Below are 23,885 nucleotides of genomic sequence, written 5' to 3' on the forward strand. Positions count from 1 at the left end.
GCATACACTGTATAACATATCCTATTTGCACTTAGGACCAATCGGGTACAAGCTGGAGTCACATACTATCCATGTGTTTCTCAAACACTTTTTGTGTTAGTGGCTTAGTCAATGGGTTTGCCACATTCTTCGCTGATGCTACCTTTTGAATCTAGACATCCCCTCTACCAACAATCTCCTGCAGTAGATGGTACTTCCTCTCGATGTGCTTCGACTTTGAGTTGGTTCGGGGCTCCTTAACCTGAGCAATGGCTCTAGTGTTGTCACAAAATAGTGAAATGGGTGATGCGCTGGATGGAACTACTTATAATTCTTGAATGAACTTCTTCATCCAAACAGCTTCTTTGGCAACTTCACTTGAAACAATGTACTCGGCCTCAGTCGTAGAATCTGTTGTGGACCCTTGTTTATTGCTTTTCCAGCTAATTGCACAGGACCCCATCGTAAAGATGTAACCAGATGTAGACTTTCTATCATCTGGGTTTGACTGTAAGTCGGCATCGATTTATCCTAGGATTTGTAGTGAACTACCATCGGATACAAGACAAAACTCTTTTGTCCTTCAAAGGTATTTAAGTATGTTCTTCACAGCTGTCCAGTGCTCCTGTCCTGGGTTTGACTGGTATCTACTTACCACACTAACAACTTGAGCAGTGTCTTGCCGAGTGCACAACATGGTATACATGATGCTCCCTACGATTAAGGCATAGGGAATCTCTCTCATGCCCTCAATCTCCTCAGGAGTCTTAGGAGACATACCATTGGAGAGAGTGACTCTGTGTTTCAAAGGGACAAATCCCTTCTTAGATTTCTCCATGATGTATCTTTTGACAATCTTGTCAATGTAAGTAGACTGGGATAATCCTATTATCCTTTTCGATCTATCTCTATAGAATCGAAGTCCTAAGATATAGAAGGCATCTCCAAGATCTTTCACAGAGAATTTCTACGAAAGCAATACCTTCACCGTAGTTAAAATTCCTACATCATTTCCAATGAGTAGAATGTCATCTACATGAAGAACCAAGAACGTAACCTTATCTCTCACTATCTTCTTGTAAACACCGGGTTCATCTAGCTTCTGCTCAAAGTCAAACTATTTGATGGTAGAGTCAAATCGGATGTTCCAACTTTTAGAACCTTGCTTAAGTCCATAGATGGATCAGTTGAGTTTACCCACCATGTGTTCCTGACCTGCAGCAATGAACCCATGCGGTTGTTGCATGTAGATATTTTCAGTAAGATCTTCATTCAGGAACGCGGTTTTGACATCCATTTGCCAAATCTCATAGTCATAGTGTGCTGCTACAGCTAGCAAGATCCTTGTGGATTTAAGCATAGCAACTGGTGAAAAGGTTTCCTCATAATCGATTCCCTCCTTCTGAGTATACCCCTTTGCTATAAGACGAGCTTTATAGGTCTCAATCTTCTCATCAGGGCCCTTCTTCCTCTTATAGATCCATTTGCAACCAATTGCTTTCACCCCAAGGGGTGGGTCCAGAAGAGCCCAAACCTTGTTGGTCTCCATCAAGTTCATCTCGGCTTTCATGGCATCTACTCACTTCAAGCAATCTATGTCCAACATAACTTCCGTATAAGTCATGGGATCTTCCTCACTGATCGTGGCTTCCATCAAGTAACTTTCTTGATCATAGTCATAACGAATTAGAGGCCAAGAAACTCGGGTAGATCTTCTAGGTTAGAAATTATTTGGAGCCTATGGGACATCTCTCACTACTCTTGAGCTCTCCTCATAAAGAACAATTTCCTGACGATGATTGTTCAGGATGTAGTCTTCTTCCAAGAAGTAAGCATTTCGACTACAAAACACATTTTGCTCTTTTGGGTCATAGAATAACCTACAGAGCTTTTGGGGTAACCTACAAATAGGCAACAACTGGTCTTGGATTCTAATTTGTCAGCACTTGTTCTTTTAACATGTGATGGACAACCCCAAATCTTCAAGTGTCTTACACTTGATTTCTTACTGGTCCAAAGCTCATACGGAGTCTTATGAACAGATTTGGTTGGAACCCGGTTCAGCACGTATATCACAATCTCTAATGCATATCCCTAAAAGGATATAGGTAGTTCCGAGTGGATGAGAAGTGAACGAACCATATCCAATAGAGTCTAGTTTCTCCTCTCCGAAACATAGTTTAATTGGGGTGTAGTAGGAGGAGCTAATTTTGATATAATCTCATTGTCCTTTAAGTAGTCCTTGAATTTATCGGAGAGATATTTGCCTCCTCGATCTGATTGAAGGGCCTTGATTTGTCTCCACAACTATTTCTCAACCTCTTGTCTGAACTCTTTGAACTTTTCAAAGGATTCAGACTTATGTCTCATTAGGTACGCGTAACCATACCGAGAGAAATCATTGGTAAAAATTATAAAATAAACAGGCTGGTTACGTGTCCTAACATTCATGGGACCACATGCATCAGTATGTATCAGGTCAAGTGTGCCCATAGATCTTTGAGGCTTTCCCTTAAATGGTCATTTCGTCATCTTACCCTGAAGGCAAGGTTCATAGGTTGAAAAATCTTCTATAGTTAGAAAATCCAAAGGACCACCTTTACCAACCTTGTGATACGATCTATATTGATGTGGCTAAGTCGGTAATGCCACAGACACATGGGATTTAACCGTATCATGTGATCTTTTCTTGGGGATTATATCCGACGTAGTTTCGATTATGTTTGTTTCCAGAGAATGATGGAGGACATAGAGACCATTCTCAAGTCCTCCGTAAGCAAGGAATTTGTTATTCAACTTAATAGTAATTGTATTACTAAGCAAAATAGAATAACCATCCTTGCACAATTTTGAAATAGAAATTAAATTTCTTCTCAAAGTTGGTACATAAAGACAATCTTTAAGTGCAATAACCCCTTCTCTGAAATGCAAATCTATAGTTCCTATGGCTGTAGCTGCAACTGTTGTAGAAGTCTCTAAGTAAAGTGTCACTTCTCCTTCTCATCTTTCTGCTTGTCTTGAACCCCTGCAATGTGTTACATGCATGAGTAGAAGCCACAGAGTCAATACACCAAGATGCAGAAGTGACCAACAAATTGGTCTCTATGACAAAAGATTCGAAATTACCTTGCTTATTGGTCTCCAGATACTGATGATAGATCCTCTTCTAGTGATCGGTCTGCTTGCAAAAAAGACACACATCCGATGCCTTGTCCTTTTTCTGCTTTTTAGGTTTGCCAGCTTTCTTCTTAAGTTTCTTCTTAACCTTCCTCTTCTTCTTGCATGGCTTGCCACCTTCAATAAGCATGGCTATCGGTCTGTCCTTTATCAGTTCTTCAGTCATCTACAACATATTGTTGAGTTCCTGAAGGCTAACATTTATCTTATTCATGTTATAGTTCATGATGAACTAATTGAAGGAAGGAGGCAGAGAATTTAAGATGGCACCAATCTTGGTGTCATCATTTAGCCCAGAGCTGAGAGCCTCCAGTTCATTAATATAGCCCATCATCTTAAGACAATGGTCATGGACCTGTTGGTTCTCATACATCTGTGTAGTCATAAACAACTTTAGGACCTTCTATTGAGTAGAATGATTCTACTCTTCATACATTGTCCTTATACTATCAATGATATCCTTGGACACTTCGATCTTATCAAAGTGTCTCTATATCAGATTATCTGAGAAGGCTATGATATAACACTGGGCAAGAGAATTATTCTCCTCCCATTCTTGATATAACACCCGGACGTTGCGGTGCAGGGTTTTTGGCTACCTTGTCCAATTTCTCAAACGTTAGAACCAGCATAAGGTTACAGAACTAGTCAGCGTAATTAGGTCCCTTAAGCTTGTTATCATCCAACAATTTGGTGAATTGTCCGTTTGCTAATTCTGATAAAAGGAAAAATACTAGCCCATGACCTAAAAATTGATTCATGTTATTTAAATAGAAAGGGCTTTTATGTATGTTCCATTTCCATTTCTTCATCTTTAAGATTTCCCTTCTATCTCAGCGACGGAGATGCAGTTATGTCTCTAGAAATGTGGAAAATCACATAGGTGCATGGAGTCAATCAATTAAATAAATTGTAAAACCCTAATTAATTAAAATTAACACATTATCAGCCCATTAAGCCCCATGTATTGTCAAATAATATCATCTAGGTATATGGGCTAAATTACAAAAGCTAGTCCGGCCCATATAGCTGTTATGCTATAAGTGGGTTGATTCTGCTTTAACATAGCAAAACAGGGTTTTACAAGGGTGGGCTGAATTGCATCTTGTGATGGGCCATCAAACCCTGGCCCATAACTGAATTTGGGTCACCTGAAATGTGACCCATGGGGCTGAGAACAGACCTCATTGAACCATAGGTTTGGTCCAACCAATTTGGACCAAACTAGATAAAATCGGCCTAGGGTTTGGTGTCCAATACATGATGTAATTAACAAGAATATGATCTGAAATTAATTACAACGAATTGACAAACAAGACAGCAAGAAAAATAATCATGGGGTTGTAGTGTGTTGATCTTGGACAATCTGCAAAGCTACAAGAGAAATATTAATCGCAGATTAGCATATTCGTTTTTTGCAAATCGTAGATTGCAGATACGAGATCTGCAAAAATTCTTCTTCTCCTCCGTGCGTTCCAACACTTCTTCCAATGTAAAAAAATAGAAAACCCTAATTTTCTATTAATTACAACAGATCAAATCCTATACATTTTGTCTAAAAAATAAAAAAAAAAAAGTTATTTACGGACCAAAATAGTAGAATAAAGAATGCAGGGTGCACAGATCTTGGCGCCATAAAAGATTTCGATCTCCATCACACATACAACCGAAATATTCAAGAAACAATCACAAAACCATTCCATAATTATAACAGAATAATGAAGAATTAATTTTCAAATCATATGCACAAAAACTGAGAACCAAATTATCAGAAAATTGCCAGTTTGCGTAATCGGGTAGAATAGTTTCCGCCCATTTGCCCAACTTCAGATCTGGTCTAAATTTGGTTCAAGACTTGAACCTAGCTCTGATACCACTGAAAGGAAGGAAGATCCATCATATGGATGGCCGAACCATGTAGGGTGACTGGGCAAAATTTTGAAAAATTTCTTTCTCCCTTTTAGGAATCGTATTCCCTGTTTTAAAAAAATTGCATTTTTCAATGGTCGTTCTTGAAACAAACTGGACCAAATTTCAAACCAAAAAGAAGATAGTTATATCTGATACAGAATCCACAAACATAGCTCCCAACGTAGGTGTTCACGCCCAAAGAGGTCACCAAATCTTGCCTCCACTAAAGATGACACAGCTTGAGATGAAGCAGGATCAGTAAATCAGCTCTTCAGCAAGAACTGCAATCCTTCAGCAAGGATCACGCAAGTTAGTATGAGCACGATTCAGATATGATTTTTCTAGCAAAAATCATAATCAAGATCTAACCTTGATCAGTCCAAGAGCTGGAGATCGAATAGGGTAGGGCGGCAAGAACAAAGGGAGAAAACTAATTGCAGTAAAAATTGTTAAACTAATGGAATTAACCCTCTCTTTATAACCTTTCAAGATCAGCTTCCTAATCCTATTAGGAAAGTGTTCTTTGATCCAAGTCTTTATTTGGATCTGAACTCTTAAGTGAATAAGACTTATCTTATCCTCTTTCTGATCCAAATCTAGATCTAAACCCAAATCCGCCCATTTTTAATTAATCATATTAACTCAGTTTGAAATGGGCTTTAGGCCCATTAAGCTATCAGACTCACTTCCCTTTTAATTGTTGGCTAGTTTGGCCCTCTTTGTATGGCATGGGACCTTAACATTGATTTTCACAAAAGCCATATGGGTTCAACCTAGCCTCTGTTACAACGCCTGGCCGAATTCACTACTGAACACAATGAACCCCTGAGCCCATCAGTATGGGCTCTTAACAAACCCAACATTTACACTAAATGGTCTTTGAGTCCAGCCATCTTATGAAGGCCCAAGGACTATGGTATTATGTGAGATTAGTCCATCAAGTATATAAGCCCTAAATGGTCTTACATTTAACCTCTCAGCCCATAATGATCAAATACTGCCCGACAAGAGAGGACATCTCCCTCGGTTGCAAGGTATAGTGTCACACTCTCTGCTCAAGATAGATCCTAGGAATTAAAACCTTTGCAAACCTTTTTCATAAAATATATATATATAACTATATTTTGCAAAACAAATATCAAACAAGTTTAAAATCAACTATTAGTAGTTTAGGTTTCAATCAGAGAGAGTGATATCCCCAATCATCACTTTGTCCAACAAATGAGCTAATTTTGTCACTATGATCACCCACTCAGGTGAATTCTCAGACTGCCCCAACATACCCAGGTTTTGACCCCGCTAAGGATCTCACTAATTGACACATCAAAGACAACCCAATCCAACACCTAGTGCAGTACCATAATCAAGTCTAGGGGTTAAGTGTAACTTTCCAATTTTGTCCATCTGTCTCCAAGATCCAGGGCATAACTAGAAAATGGTCCGGTTCAAAGTTTCAAGCAAACCTACACTACATGTGCTTCGGGTCTCACCCTAGCAGTTGAGACAAGCCACCCCAACTGACTTGGCAGCACATTAGTGTCAATCTTGGCAGGATAAACCTCCCTAGGTCTATCCAACAGCTGTGAACATTCTAAATTAACACAAGTCTCATAAGTGTCCAATTTAAGGTTAATTACACAGAAACACACCAAATATAACATGAATCAACTATGTACTTTTATTCATTTACAATAAATGTCAAATGTACATCAATCTGATTGGATCTAAGGGCATACACTATCTAACAGGAACAAGTCTTTTTTGGTATTTTGGTGATATATGCCCCACACTAATAACTCCCTCCCCTAATTCCCCACTCGACTGGTGGTTAGGGAATCGAATCCACATTTATGTTGGAACAAACCATCTATCATACCAACTGAGTCACCCCTCAATTGGTGGGCGGGACCATCAAGCCGAGGTATGGATCATAGAAATTAGTTTTTTCTATCAATTTGAGAGATTGAGAAGCCATTACAACCGAGGTATGAATCGAATCCGCATTTTTCTTTCAAGTATTTTCTCTCTTCTTTTTCTCCTTATTTTCTCTCTTATTCCTTCAAGAAGCCATTACAACCATAAAACACTGGTCAAGAGAACTATCCAACATTCTTTGAGGACTAGAACTAAGTTAATCCTAGATTAGTTTGGTATTAGAGCTAATGGTTTATTCACTATGTTCTCATAAAGTGACTGATTCTATAGGCCTAGGATATCTTCTAAAAAATCTTACAGGTCAATCTATGATAATTGGGTTTTTGAACCATATGAAGGGTCTTTGGTTGACTTATTTAAAAAGATGGTGAAAGAAAACAAATCTAATAATGTTGGCTACGGGAGTAAGGTTTTCAAACATGTTAGAAGATAAAGGGAAATACCAAGTTTCAAAGGAGATGATAATCCACAAGCATTCTTTGATTGGATTGCTAAATTAGAAAAATATTTTGATTGGCATGATATGTTTGACAACAAATGATTAGATTTCCATGTATGAAGCTGACGGGTCATGCTAAAGTACTGTGGAGAACTCTTGAGCAATGACTAGAAAATAAAGGCAATGATCCAATTAGTTGATGGGCATAGATGAAGAGGTGTTTGCAAAAAAAATACATCTCACTAGACTTCCATGATGATATATATGGAGCTGACTAATTTCGAGCAAAAAAAGAAGTAATAGGTTACAATAAAGAACTTGAAGCCAAGGGGAAGAAGGAACAAAGTTGAAAAGAAAGTAGATGATTTCTTGCATGTTGATGTCTATCCTAGAGCTGAAGTTGAGGATGAAGCTAAAGAAGAAGAAATTCAAGCTATAGAAGTTGTACATATTAGAAATCAAGAGGGTGTAGGTCAAGAAAAAATAGAAATTGCTAGAGTTTCCAACACCCATGATCAGCTTGACGTTAATGATCAAGAAGAAATAGAAGTGGAGCAAGTCAAAGGAATTCAAGTGCAAAATACAAATGTGCTAATTGTAGTAGATTGTGGTAAGGAGGTAAGTGACTTCACCTTTCAAGTTCAACTAAAACCAATTCAAGAATTGCAACCTGACAAGAATAAGTTCCACCAACATCAACAATGGAAGGAGTCCTAGAGATTGTTGAAGAACCAAGGATAGAAAAATACATAGAGATGGAGATTCCTAAGCTAGAGGTTTAAGGTAAAGTTCCAAAAGTTGCAGTTGAGAGTTTAGATAAGCAAGGGGAAGATTCATCACAATTGTTGGTTGATGAATCAAGTGTTCAAGAAACTAATATTATTGGTGATTTAACAAAGATGGTTATGGAGGGCAGTATTTCAAAAATACATTTTTTTTAAGATCCTTTTCTAGTTTTGTGTGTGGCCTCTACTCTACAGTCTAAGTATGTAGCTGAGGAAAGTCCTACTCTTGTAATTGTGGCATATCAACTTTTGGTCCTCAAATTCTTCAAAACTCAAGGACTATTTTTTTTTTTTTTGAACTGGGGAGAATGATGCAGGAATTGAAGAGGCAAAATTGGAATTTTATGAAATTTATATTTTTTTGTATTTTTGGATAGTAGGGGTATTTTTGTCATTTTGCAAATTTCTATGTGATCCAATGGAAGGGTTTAATTTGTCTAGTTATATTTTATTTATGTTTAAAATTCCAAAGTCATTGCATAAGTAGGATTAGAGTTGTTGAGTCTTCTTTGAATTGAAATAGGATATGATAGCTTAGTTTTAGTCTTACTAGGATTATAAAGTCTAACAATTGGACTCCTAAGACTATTATGGGGACATTCTTTTTTTGGATTTTGAGAGGGGGCAAGTTGGTCAATGAGATTTTGGTTTCCATTGGCCAAGAATTCTATGTTCTTTCTTCCGATTTATATAGGAACCAAGGAAAATTTACTTTCCTAAGTATCACTTACCCAAGTGATACCCATCCCCTAGGTGGGTAAATAACTTTCCCACCTAGGGGGAAAGTTGCCAACACTTGAATGGGACAAAAATGCCCCTTTTAATAATGGGTTTTTATGGCTAAAATGGTCACTTCCTTGTTTATCTAGGAAATAAAAGAACATGGGTAAATGCACTTACTGGGTAAGTGTTTCCTAGGAAAAACTTACCTAGGCAATTGCATTTACCTGGGTAAGTAACTTACCGAAAAGAAAACTGTTTGACTCCTAGGATTATTATGAATTTAGAGTCTATAAATATGTATGGACGTTTTACACAAAGGCAATGAAATATAGAGTTTTCTTCGACTTGTGTTATCTATGGTGAGTGATTCCCATGCCCTAGAGTGATTCTAGGCACCCTATGAGTGATTCCAGGTATTTTCTCTTTTCTTTCTCTCCCTATTTTCTCTATTTTTCCTTCAAGAAGTCATAACAACCATCAACAACCATAGAACTTTGATCAAGAAGACTATTCAACATTCTCTAAGGACTAAAACTAAGATGGTCCTACATCACCTAGGCAATAAAAAACATTCCCCATGTTATAATGAGCTATTATAAGTTCCCTAAAATACTCTTCATGGGATTGATAGGCTTTAAAATAGTCTTCCTTCTTGAAGAGCAAGGCTAATATGAACTCAATTGAGCAAGAATTTTAAAAAGATCGATACATGAAACTTGTTTAACGGTTGTCCTATTGGACGTCTTTGTCTTTTTCTAATTTATCAAACAATTGAAGAAACACAATATACTTTAATTTCTTTTTCTCACTCAAAACCCTTTCTCTCGTCTAAACTCTCACCACCCTTCCTCATCAACCATCTTTGTCCTAAACAATTTTTTTTTAGCTAAATTTTACACTCTCTTTTTCTCTCTCCATATTTATTATTTTTGGCCAAGCTATCAATGGGGCAAAGAGAGTTTCACTTTATGCTCCAATCGACTTCTTCACAAATCCTTCCTAGTTGCTCTTATGAAATCCATCAACAAATATCTCCTCCTCATATCTCTCTCTCTCTCTATTGTGTCTTTTACTATCTAGGTTACATTTTAAAATCAGATGGTGATGGTGATTCATTTATTCAAATCTCCAACTTTCTAAAATTTAATTCCTATTGTTTTGTATTCTAATATGAATTCTTGCTCTCTCTTTTTCTACAAATTATAACATTTTGGAAATTTTTAATCTTTGTAAACAAATTTATAGAACTAAAGAAAGAAATGGGAGAAACCTTGGGGAGAGAGTTTTTGATCTAGGTTACTACTCTTTCTTGAAAACCATTGGATCTTATTAAAAGCTTCAAAGGACCAAATAAAGATGTTAGAAGAAATGGAGAGAGAGAGAGAGACTTAAAGGAAAAAAAGTAAAGAGATCTATGACAGGCCAAGAAGACTCAAGAGTTTTTTCAGTAATTAGTTTTCCATTTGATCTAATATAAGGATACATGGTAAATTATGAATGGTGGACCGAAAATGTATCATTTTCGGTGCATCCAAATTGAATTTTAACACAACCCAATTATGTTTATAAATTAGAATTTAGTCTATAAACCTAGGAATCTAAGAGATATAGGTGTAAATGAAAGCATTGTTAAGGAACAATGCAGGCCTAGGAAAGCTTGGATGAAGAATTCTAGGGCCTCTTTGGGAGGGTTGAGCTGAAGATCTAGCTAAAAGACCCAACTGCTTTAAGTGCTCCAGATAAGCTATATAAAGAAGTTGAAGTGGATAAGCCTAAAATTAAATTACCGACAGAAAATCAATTTGGATTCTTTGGATTTTTCACCATACATAGCTTATGGATAGTTCGTGTGGCACCTACCTACTCAAAACCTTTGCACTACAGCCTTCCCAAACAGACACCAAGTAGATAGAGAGGACTTATGGGAAATATGTAATAAAAAAGAAATAACTAAATAACTTGAACTCTAGAGACATAATCACCAAGGCACGAAAATAAAGACATCCATTAGTATTGGGAAGGTTAGGAATCATATTAGGCATGGCCAAACATGGTTTTAAGAGGTTAAAGGCATAGTTGAGGTGTAATGGCCCAAAAAGGTGATGCGTAAGCCTCAAGGCATTGCTTGGTGTAAGCCTCAAAGCTTAAGAATAAAATTAATTAAATTTTATAAATTGATAAATATATCATATAATATACTAAATTAGAATGATAGAAGGTATAAATATCTATAAAATAAAAGTTTATAAATAATAAGTTGCAATGGTTACATTAAATAAAATAATAATGAATCAACTAACAATAATAAACATTTTACATTTCATGTTTAAAAATGTAAAGTTCTCAAAAAATTCAAATGACTAATTTGGAAGAAAGGAAACATGAAGAATCATCCATGTAATTGGATATTAGATTTCTAGTCATTCAATAGTTTAGAAGAAAGAATAACACTTAGTAATTTGGTCTGTGCAAACAAATCAATAAAAAGAAAATAAATCCATTAGGAACAAAAATGAGAAAAATAATAAACCTAGGATGAACGAATTAGAATAATAAGAAAAATCACTTGATGTATCCAAGAGATACTAGGAACTTGACTGACTCGTTTTGCATTGAACTATTCTAAAACACTAAGAGAAACTAATAGAGCTTGATTTCCCCAATTGGTTTTTCATTTTTTTACTTATATTTATTTGGTTCATAATTATTAAAGTGCTTCTTCCATATATTTTGAACTAAGAAAATGCGTCAAATACATTTCTTTGCATTAAACTACCAAATAAACACTTATACTTGAGGCTTATGCCTTTTTACGCCTTAAGGTATGCCTCGTGCCACAAGGCTTGACGCTTACGCCTCATCCTGACAAAGGCTTAAGCCTCACATCAAAGTTGTGAGGTTTAAGCCTTGAGAAAAATTCTGTGCCTTTGAAAGGAAGGGAGATCCATCATATGAATGGCCAAACCATGTAGGGTGGTTGGGCGAAATTTCAAAATTTTCTTTTCTCCCTTCCAAGAATCGTATTCCCAGTTTTAAAAAAAAACTGCATTTTTCATAGATCGTTCTTAAAACAAACTAAAGCATATTTGAAACCAAAATAAGAGAGAGCAATACCTAATACGGAATCCAAAAATGTAGCTCCCAAAGTAGGTGTTCATGCCCAAAGAGAGTACTAAATCTTGCCTCCACTAAAAATGGCACAGTTTGAGATGAAACAGATCAGCAATGCAGTCCTTTAGCAAGAATCACAATCTTTCTGCAAGGATCAAGCAAGGGAGGTGAGCATGAATTCAAATCTATTTTTTCTTGCAAAAATCAGAATCAAGATCCAATCTTGATCAGTCCAAGAATGGAGATCGAAAAGGGTATATGGCGGCAAGAGCAAAAGGAGAGGGAGAACTGAAAGCAGTGTATAACATTTTTGTAATCCACCCTCCTCTATTTAAATAGATCTTAAAGAGCTTATCTCCTAATCTGATTAGGAGTTTCCTAATCCAAATCTTTATTTGGATCTATACCCTTTAAGTGGATAAGGCTTACCCTCTTATCCTTATCTGCTGATTCAAACTCATATCTAAACCCAAATTCGCCCATATTGATTAATCATATTAATCTTGGGCCCTAGGCCCATTAAGTAAGTGGGCTCACTTTCCCTTTTAATTATTAGCTAACGTGGCTCTCTTTGTATAACGTGGGACCCTAATATTGATCTTCACAAAAGCCATATGGGTTCAGTCTAGCCTCTGTTACAAGGCTTGGTTGAATTTACTACTGAACACAGTGAACCCTTGAGTCCATCAGCATGGTCTCTTAACGGGCCCAACATTTATACTAAATAGTCCCCGAGTCCAGTCACCTTACGAAGGCCACTACAAGAAAATTGATTTTTAGCGACAGTTTGACTGCCGTTAAAAACCTTAAAAACTACCACTAAAAAGCTCACCAGCAGTCGCCAAACTACCGCTAAACTTGGTGTCGCTAAAGGGTTCTAGCGGTAGTTTTAGCGACTGCCGGTAGAACACAAAAAACTGCCACTATAAATGATCATTAGCGTCAGTCGTGACTGCTGCTAAAGGATAAGACTGAGTGTCGCTATAAAGTCTCCGCACCTTTTTTCTAGCGGCAGTCAAGATTTCCGCTAAATCTCTACTTATTTTTTTAACCAAAACAACCTGGAAATTGTTACTAATAACCTATAATTTAATTGTAATTGGCTGCAAATCTCATTTATTAAATAAACTTGTAATTTTATTCATCCAAATTAAAATTCAATACAAAATAACTTGTTTCTTTTCTTGACAACCTTTGGAACTTTAGTCTTACAAGAAAGAAAAAAAAAAAAGAAAAGAAAATTTACTTTGATTAGTCTACGTGCATAGTATACTACAGTCTTCGAACTCTCTTCCTCTTCTTGTCTTCTCATATACATAGTAATAAGTAGACAATGCTTCATATCTTCACTGTCTTCTTGATTGTCTTGATGGATGACTTAATAAAGTTGTTCTCGTGGACTTAATGTGTTCTTCAAACTGCTCTCTCATGTTTTCTTCTATTTCTTTTTGTATTTTTTGTTGATCAAAATAGTAACCAGATTTAGATGCTTTCTGCTCTTATTCAAAGACTCTCATGTCTTCTTCAAAGCTCATATGCCCCTTGGAAATTGATATCTAGATGTCTACAAACCTAAGCAAAGACACACCCAATCATAAAAGCATCATAGCCACTTGCTCTATAGAAATAGAAGATATTAATTAAATTTGGATTTCCAATATTTATATCTAATCAAACCGATACCTGTCTAGTTCCTTCACATCAAGCTGCCCACTGTATATCAGCTTCTGCACCCTTTCATCAACCAGATTGACATGCTCTTTTCCAATATCCAATGAATACCCTAGAATAGGAAGGCCAATCAAGTAAGAAACTGAGACTCAATGGAAATTTGATTTCATCATATTTCTATCTTATAGAGGAAGAAATGTAACTGTAAAATGAAAAAAGATATCAACAAATTACTAATTGGAAACTTTCTAGTAAGTCTAAAATTAGAATGCATTTATTTTAGTGGATAAAATCAACCAATCAATTACATTATTTCAATTCATTCTGATATATGTCTCCCATTCTCAACCTTGAAGCTTGAGTTGCTCAGCATATCAGATGGCTTCACTGTTGTTTATCAACTGATGGGATGAAAATACCCTTTTAAGATCTCAAACTCTAAAGTCCATACTTGTAAGTAATCAAGTCCTCCAAAAGGAAAAAACATGAATTTGGAAACTTTCTAGTAAGTCTATAATTAGAATGCATTTATTTTAGTTGGAGACAGTAATGGCCCTTCTATAGTGTAACCAGAAGCTGAAAGAAGCCAATGCCTTTGGCCTATAAGACCCATGCACTCCCTAGATCAAATAGATTTTTTTTTTTTTTTGAAGTAAACTATGTTGTATTAAAACCATAAAGTATATGGTCCTCTGTACAATTAGATGCTATACAAGTATAAGCCAAATAAGGACCTCAAAAAAAAAGTTGAAAATGCATCATCTTTGGGTTGGGTTAACTTTCTATATCACCTAGTCGTGCATCTTTTGTCCTCTCATCTAGGGCCACCACCATCAATTTTTGGTTTCTCTAGGTCTGGATAGAGGCATTGAGCAATGAGGGGAGTTGGAGTTGGGTCTACCCTTTTACATGGTATAATTTTATGAATTGTTTTACATTGTATAATGGAGAGTTTGTTTCTTAATTGGATGATAGTAAGGCTGTTGTAAAAAGCACTTGATTTTCTATTGAGGTACATACATTCCTTGCTTTTCCATACACTAATTCTTCTTCCTAGCCATTTCATATTTTTTTTATATCTTTTTGAAGGGCTACATGACGGGGGGGGGGGGGTAGCCCATCCCCCAAACCAGGTAAAGGCGGGATTCGATCCCAAGTCTCCGCTACAACCAGTAGGAGACCTTACCAACCAGCTGGTTGGCACATTGCTCCTAGGCATTTCATATTATTTTTCCAGAAAGAATATTGAAAAATGTTGTTTATTCTAAATTCTCCCCATAGCCTTACCCTAGGCTAGTGCTTCCAACTGCCAAAACTATCAAAGAGATACTCCCAATCAAATATGGCACAAAAAACCCCCAATCCTGCAGTGATGCAAACAGGAAACATAAAATATCAGTAAGTGTTCAAAATGAATCATTCTCACAGCTCAAACAGAACATATAAAAGTGGTTCTATCATAGCATGTAACTTAAATTGAAAATTGTACCCTGTGGGAATTTCATAAACTAGATGGACTAGAAAAAAAAAGAAATCCGAGGAGAAGATCAAATCAAATTACACACTGAAACAGTAGTTGCTTTTTCAGCCATTGACCTTTGGATTCTTGTTGCACTATTATGGGTATAAAATAAGAAAATAGTTTAATTCACTATCATTCTCATGATCTTAATATCACAATAATTTGTACAATTCTTCATATCACCTTTGCTATATATATATATAGGGCCCATTGTACTCCTCAATTCATATGGTTTTTTATTTGTTTTAAAAAATCATGTTAAACAAGTTAGTCAACCATAATTAACTCATCTACCAATGTACCTTCAAACTTTGATTGGAATACTATCCGGTCCTAGAGCATTTCCTACCTTTATCTTTCTTAGGGTTCTTTAACTTTTGAAGATTTTATTCAATGACCATTTCTATGTTTGCAACTCTCCATATATTTCCTAAGGCCTTTAAAATGTGAGCTCTTGATATGCTTTTTATAAATCTTCTCATTCTTTATAGGAATCCTTTGATCTCCACTTTCAATGCATCTAACATGATCTAGGTATCATTTTCCATCTCTCTCATCCTTAATAGTTTGTACATATTGTTTTTACCTTCTTTCGTACTGGAATACTGGTAGAGTTCATCAGATTCTTTAACCTTAGCTTCATTTAATAATTTCTCAGCTTGCTTCTTAGTATTATTTTCTCTATTTTGTCCATTTCTACTAATTTGCCAATGTAGAATCTATGAAGATAATGGAAAACCTTTTGTTCAAACATATGCAGATGTTTGTTTCTTCACTGATGGGAAAACCATGCTAAAAGATTTTTGAAGTGGAAAGATTTTTTATTTAGATAGAATTATATTTTGGGTGTAGAGGGTGGTGGTACACTGAACTAAAGAAGAAATTTTGCATTAGTTAAGTTTTGTACATTCTTATCATTAATAAAATTGTACAGAACAGAAAGTAATTAATAAGTTTTTTTGGTTACTTTTTAGATGAGTTAAGCCTTTTTGGTTATTAACCATAAAAAGAAGTTAAGCCAGCCTTGGAATCACTGTTTATCAAAAATTTCAAATGTTGAATTTTGAAATAAAAATGGGAAATGTACTAAATAAATTCTTTGCTCACTCCCTACCAATAAGCAAAGATGCGATTGCATGTTGGTCACGATTAACAATAATAATAATGCAAGAATCTCCAACCAACCATTTTCAATTTTGCACCAAGGAAATGATTATTAAAGATAAGATATTATGGTTCATACCTATAATTTAGTTTCAAAGTCCTCAGGAGACCAGTGCATCAAATTACATTCATGATTTAATTCAAGTTCTCCAGCAGCAACCTGCAGAGAAGTAAGATCCGAGGTGATTGATATACCTGTTAAAAACAAAGTCATCATTGGAAATGAACTTATAAGTAAATAGATGTAGGGTTTTCATAAAAGAGGCTATTGCCTGGTGCAATAGCAAAACCTCTTGCTGACAAGTGAGGTTTTAGGTAAGCCTGAGAGTGGACACTGTAAAAAATGCCAAAGGTAAGTTCCATATTCAGTCCATCCTTCCATGACTCTAGATAGATTGGACAAACATTGGATAGTGGCCCTTTTAGGGCTTCTCATAATTTTGTTTGCAGAGGGATTTCTGGTCAGGTCATTCAGGGAAGAAGCCTGAGGAGGTGTTTGCCTACGTGGTCATTTCCTTGAGGGATTTCTCAAGAAAATGAGACCAAAGTAATTAATGTGTTTTCACTACTTTCACAACCTATAAACGGTAAAAGTCCATTTTTTCTTTCTTGTCTGTTTTCATTCTCAAAAGTGGGTCCCAGATACTGTGTCAACAAAAGATAATGGGTGGACTAAACAATGATTCCTATGGTGAGTAAATGGGTTCCATAGATTATTTGGTGCCAACCTTACCAGAGGAACCAACACAAGAATCGGCTACTTTTTTGAACTTAAGATTGTTTTCAACCTTTCTCAACTCCACCACTTGTTGCTATTGAAAAGAAAAGGGCAGAGTAAGAATAGAATAGCAACAATAAAGAAAAGGAAAATGTTCAAAAATATATAATGAAACAGGGAGGAATGAGGTTTAACCTTGTACAACTCCTTCCACCATATGTCCACTCTTGTTTGTAGTAGCCTCCATTCCATAAACAACCACCATAAAATGTAGATATTGCTCGTTTCTGGGTAAACAAGAACAATCGCCATAAACAATAAATATTAAATAAAAGAAAGATAACCCCAAAAACCAATAGAATGTAAAAGCAACATATACACAGACCATGTCCTCATGCGGCATTTGAAGTCTAACTTTGGCAATGAAGAAATGCCCAACAAAGGCAGATCGTTTTCTTTGCAATTCAGGATTTGCTCTGCTACCAATAAGAGATCTACAAATAAGGCAAAGCCACAAAATCAGACTCCTGAAATATGAGAAATCACGAAAAAGGCAAACGGTTTTAGTACCATGTCTACAACTTATTATGTTCTTTTCATACAACCCATCATATAATACATATTTCTTATGTTTTATTTAGGGCTTTACTATCAAAATATAAAAGATTCAAAGGGATTTGAGGAGAGAGAAAGAAAAGGACAAAAGAAGAGGGCTCATACATTTTCTTTTTCCTCTTTTTGTTTTTGAAATTATCTTTTCTTTCACTAAACAGAACATGGGAAGAATATTAGATTTTTTTGTTAAAATTTTCTGTCATTACTCTCTCTCTCTCCATCTTAATTCTTTTATTAGTAGAAAACTACAGCCTTGTTTGGCTGCTAATAGTTTTTTACATCCAGATTCTCTATTAATTGCTTTAACCATGGAACCTAGTTGCAGAATCCCCTGCTAGATGATGAGTCCAACCTATCATTTGTTTCCTACGATAAAGAAAGGAAAAACTTGTTTGCAGCTGATACTCTTCTGCTCTTGCACCACTACATCCAACCCCATGCAACTAAACAATAGATCAGGATTTCATGGATTCTTTAAACCATCACTAATACGTATATGTATGCATGTCTTCTTAGACAATATTTCTCATGGGTTTATAAGGTAGTAAGCTAGGACCGAAAGAAGTAAGCTAGGATGGAAATTAGAAAAAGTTCAAGCTTACCTTATTTGTCAGAGATGGATCAACTAGAAAACTCTGTGGCCGTACTTTTTGGGCTAGCCTGAAATCAAAAATAATAAGAGAACACAGGGTGTTCACTCCATTCTTCCCAAAATCTGACAGAACTTTCATTACTAAATTCTATAAATTTACAGGAAACTAAAAATATCTGGAGCACCATGTTACAAAAATATACTATATTTATTAACAAGATGAATTAGGAAAAAGAAATTTTGATTTATTGATTTGTTAAAGTACATTACCTCTGGAGACGAGATAGGGGGTAGGCGCGCTAATTGGTATAAGAATGTTGATGGAGCCAAACGGGGGGGATAGGGAAAACCTAAAAATAGAACAATTGAAAAAAAAAAAAAAAAAAAAACAAAACTTCTCTAAAGAGATTTCAAGAAATGGAAATTAATATAGCGGATATTTCTATTATTGGCCCTAGAAGGATTTTACCATTGAAAAAGAGAGAACGAACCAAGCAAACACTCCCTCAAGGATTCTGCTTTCAGCCCCAACCTTATAAGTCACACGCGACTCCCAGACTTCTCACTCCCTCATGTCTACCCTAATTCCAACTTCCTACCTAATCAATTTCAAATCTGCCGCTTCTACTTGTCGCTGTCAAGGATGCCATCCGATGAAATATGCTACTAACCTCCATCGCCACCCTGCACTTCATCTACCGATTCATGCGAAGAGGAAGCATGGGTTTGGGCCCTGATTAAAACCGAGGCTCACCGGAACACCGATGCTAAACTCGCACTCACCAGACTCTCGCTCGCTTCATCTCCTTCAACCTCAGCAATAAGCTCTGCTCCTCCACCCTCCTCTCCACCCTCCTCTCCACTCTCCTGTATGATCTCTTCCTTAGCTTCTTCTCCATCGATCCCTCTCTCCGTTCTGCCACCCTTGCTGACCGGCCTCCTTGCTGACCATTGAAAATGTGGGAACGGTTTAAGGCCTTAAGCGAGTGAATTCGCGCGCGGAATATAATTTGACTGCACGGAGAATTTTTTATCAACTAAATTGGTGGTGTATTTTTGCTTTGTGCCTTTTATACTTTTTAAATAAAATATTTAAATGTGCATAGTGGCAGAGTAAAGCGCAACTTTTAAAATTACCAGCACTCGCCGTTTAGCCCCTTTTAAAACTGCCGTTATTGGCTAAGAATTGTCGTATTAAGTGATATTAATTCATTAGGTATAAAATCTTTAAATGGTCTTACATTTAACATTTCAGTCCATAATAATTAAATACGCTCGATAAGAGAGGATCTCTTCCTCGATTATAAGGTACAGTGTTACGCTCTCTACTCGGATGGATCACAGGAATTAAAACCTTTGCAAAGGGGCTGATTCTATCACTATGATCACCCTCTCAGGTGAATTCTCAGACTGCCCTAACATACCCAGGTTTTGACCCCCAAATGATCTCACTGATTGGCAATATCAAAGACAGTCAAATCCGACACCTAGTGCAATACTATAATCAAGTCTAAGGGTTAAGTGTAACTTAATAATTTTGCCCATCAGTCTCCAAGATACAGGGCATAATTAGAAAATGGTCTGAGTCCAATGTTTCAAGTAAACACACATTATATGTGCTTCGGGTTTCACCCTAGCAGCTGAGACAAGCTACCCCAACTGACTTGGCAACACATTAGTGTCAACCTTTGCAGAATAAATCTCCCTAGGTCTATCCAACAGCTGAAAACATTCTAAACTAATACGAGTTTCATAAGTGTCCAGTTTAAGGATAATTACACAAAAACATACCAGATATAACATGAATCAATTATGTACTTTTATTCATTTACAATAAATGTCAAATGTACATCAATCTGATTGGAGCTAAGAGCATACACTGTCTAACAGCCTTGCCTCAAGGCATAAACCTCACACCTCAAGGATTAAGCCTTTTAAAACAATGGCGGTAGGCAGAATTTTTAAAATTTTTCTAATGCCTCCTATGAATCAATTTTTCGGTAATTTTGACATCTAAAATTTTGAAATCGATCTTACATTGAATTAGACCAAATTTGAAAAGCAAATTAAAACTAATAGTGGTTCACACACAATATCAGTCCCAAAATCGGCATATAGCTAAAGATGGTGTAGTATGTACGTGAAGCCAATTCAGTAACACCATTTTATCAAAACCAGTTTCTAACTTGCTTTGATCGATGTAGGTATGTGAACTTGATATTCTTTGATGTTTTTCTTGCAAAAGCAAAGTAGAGAACTAATGGAAATCAGTTCCTATCACAATTGAATTGAATTAGGATTTTAGGCAAGCAAGTGAGAAGAGAAAAGAGCAAGTGATTGGGGAGAACTAATTAATTTGTCCCTCCTATTTTAGTCCCTTATATAGAGCACTCTTCTAATCTAATTAAGAGATTATCCAAATCAAATTTGGATCAAGACTTTATCTTTAACTGATAAGCATTATCTTCTTAAGAGAATGGGTGCTCCATACCTAGATCCATGCCCATTTTCAATCCAAATCACATGACAATTTATCTAGTGACTTCTTAACTAATCATATTGGTAATGGGCCTTAGGCCCATTTTCTTTAATGGTTCCCAAGGTGTTGCATGACCACTGTGGGACTCACAAAGGTCTCACACAAGTCAATAAGGGTTTAGCCCTACCTCTAGAAGATGTTAGGTTGAATTCACTACTCAAAGGCAGTGAACCCCAAACCCAATTAGCTTGGGCTCAAATTGAACCCAACATTTTTACATAAATGATCATTGGATTCAGCCACATTATGAAGATCCAAGAATATGGGCTTATGTAAAATAAACCCCAACAAGTAATCAACCCTATAATAGTTACTTATACCTAAACTCTTGGCCCATAATCATCAAAACATTGACCATAGAAAATGTCATCTTCCCTTACTACAAAATGTAGTGTCACACTCTTTGCTTTGTCTAATAAAGGGTCTGACTCCATCATTATGATCACCCACTCAAGTAATTTCCTAAATTGCCCCTACATACCCAGATATTTGACGCTTGATGGATCTCACTGGTTTGCATATCAAAGACAATTCAATCCAAAACCTAATGCAATATCATAAGCAAGTTTGTGGTTAAGTATAACTTAATTTCTAGTTTTGTCCATCCATCTTCAAGGTTCAGGTTTAGTACTTCTTCCAAACAACCACTAACTATGCTTTGAGTCTAACCCTACCAGTTGAGGTAAGCTGTTCCACTAATTTGGTAGCACACCAATGTCAACATTGTTAGGATAAAGTCCCCAAGTCTATTCAATGATTAAAAACAATCTAAACTAACAAAGTCTCAAAAATTTCCAGTTTAAAGAGTAATCACAAAAACATATAAATTAAAACATAAAAAATTGTACTTTATTCATTTACTGATAAATGTTTTGTATATATCAATTTGATTAAAGCTAAGGGCATACATTGTATAACAATTAGATGGTGGGCAAGGGTGACATAGTTAAATAATTGAAAAATGAGCGAATTATTAAGTATTAGTTTGGCTAATTTATAAGGAAAATAAATCACAAATTTCAATCAATAATGTTTAGAGCATGGTTTTGAAAACCATATCAAACTAGACAGTTGGATTGGTTGACCAAGGAACCGGTCATGAATCTGGGTCCAATTTTGGCCCCAAAACCATCTAACTTTGCCTCGGATTAGACATTTAGACCATTTAACCCAGAAATCAATGGCCAAAATGGTTCCATTTTTGGTCTGGTTTTTAAAACCATGCTTAGAATAAAACCAAGAGAAACAAGCTACAATAAAAGTGAACAAAAGTAATCGATTAGGTATGAATAAGACAATAATGAGAAAATTCTATCAAGAATTAGTAACCTAAGCAATATTTGGTTTGTTGTTCTAAGCCTCATTCTTTCAATTCTTTTTCATTTTAGGGAAGAATTGGCAAGAATGAATAATATTATAGCATTTGGTTACAAAATTCAAAATGAAAAATCAACCTATGCACAAAAATGGAGGTAGCCTACAACATAAAAAATAATTGTGCCCCATATGGCTTATTTTCACTCTTCAAAGAAGCTCTATGCTAATGGTCATAAATAGTTGGCCTAGGTCTACAAAACCACTAGCATAGATGTTTACCATTGGCCATCCGCAAGTAAACATCTATATATTAGCAATTTTGGAGACCTAGGCCAGCGGTTTAGGACCACCGATACAAAGTGTTTTTGAAGAATGAAAATGGACATGGGGCACTTTGATATGATGTTTTATTCTATTTTATGACTTTCTTGGTATATTATGTTTATCCAATATACCAATTTGATGAAATTGTTAAAACATTTTGTACTTCTCCATGCTATTATTTTATTTTTAATTTTACAATTTTTAAATTTCATTTCCATTTGGAAGTTTCAAGCTCTTTTTTTTTTCATTTACACAATTGCCTATTCAATTCAGCAACTAGTTTTAAATATGTGCTAATTTCTTCCTTTAAATTTTCTTTTATATTTTCTCTATGCAATCAAATGCAAAAGATTTTCTAATTTCTTGTTTTCTTTTGTTTTTCATATTTTGTGTGATTGATGTGAGGCCCAAATGGTTTATTTGTGTTTGGTCTTGCTTGTTTCTACTATACATCTACCGATGGGTATTATTTCTAAACCTATATTATTATTTTGGTTGAAAAAAAAAGAATAAAATCGAAGTTTGTAACCAAATAGGTTTCGAATTTATTCTCATCCTTGTGACGAAAAATTTCATACTTGTTGGAAAAGATGTATTTGGTTCATAGTAACATTTTCACATTCTACTCATTCTACTCATTTTTATCCATTCTAAAATTTTATTGTTGGAAAGAATGAACAAGAATAAGAGTTGAACCAAGTATACATGGCCCTAGATTCCATCCAACATTATGGAAGAGATCTATTGATGTTGTACCTATCCAATAAATAAAGAGTTCAGATATGCGCCCCACGAGGGGGCGCCCCACAACGTCTCACAGCGCATTCCCGCCTTGTATTGGGAATTCCTCCTGATGATGACATCATCGGGTCTGATACTATCATCAGGAGATGTTTTCAATACACGGGAGGAATGCGCTGTGGGACGTTGTGGGGTGCAGATGTGAACTCATAAATATGGGAGGATAAAATGTGGTGGGGAGCAAGCCCATCTTAGATGTTTTTAGGTTTTAAGAATAGATAACCAATAGGTAGGGGTAAATAAGATGTTCAAAAGCTTATGGAGTACTAAGTGTTACGTAAAGGTCAAATTATTCCTGTGGTTAGCAAGAACGAGTTTGTGTATAGGGAGTGAGAGGATAATTCAGCATGAGGATTGACCTGCTAGTATCAAATTAACAATTCCTCAAAGGTAGAGATTTTCTTCTTCTTGTCTACTTTAATGTAGAAAGAAGAGAAAATGATATAATAGGGCTAATTTGAGGAAACCCAAAACCTCCTACTGGAGTGAGCTAGAATTCAATTTAAATTGGTTAATAATTAATATTGATAGGCCATATTTCAACCACCAATTAGAGTCTGAC

The 23,885-nt window shown here is 35.8% G+C and overlaps 1 long non-coding RNA gene across 8 annotated transcripts; it reads right to left on the minus strand.

Moving 5' to 3' along the window:
- Positions 1-3,111: 3,111 nt before the first annotated feature.
- LOC104599590 (uncharacterized) lies at positions 3,112-19,368 on the minus strand. Of its 8 annotated transcripts, none has more exons than XR_016076313.1 (12): positions 18,812-19,368; positions 18,613-18,692; positions 18,353-18,410; positions 17,521-17,629; positions 17,331-17,422; positions 17,151-17,229; positions 16,497-16,577; positions 15,019-15,095; positions 13,744-13,843; positions 13,307-13,632; positions 12,064-12,205; positions 3,143-5,348 (listed from the first exon to the last, which is right to left on the minus strand). It is a non-coding gene; the product is annotated as an uncharacterized LOC104599590 (long non-coding RNA). The 8 variants fall into 8 exon arrangements; XR_735542.3 differs by having other exon boundaries at positions 3,143-5,356; XR_002022770.2 differs by lacking the exon at positions 13,307-13,632 and having other exon boundaries at positions 3,112-12,205.
- Positions 19,369-23,885: the final 4,517 nt, after the last annotated feature.

Source organism: Nelumbo nucifera, chromosome 1, assembly GCF_055504915.1.
Source record: "Nelumbo nucifera cultivar China Antique chromosome 1, China Antique-T2T, whole genome shotgun sequence".
In the NCBI taxonomy this organism is placed as follows: domain Eukaryota; kingdom Viridiplantae; phylum Streptophyta; class Magnoliopsida; order Proteales; family Nelumbonaceae; genus Nelumbo; species Nelumbo nucifera.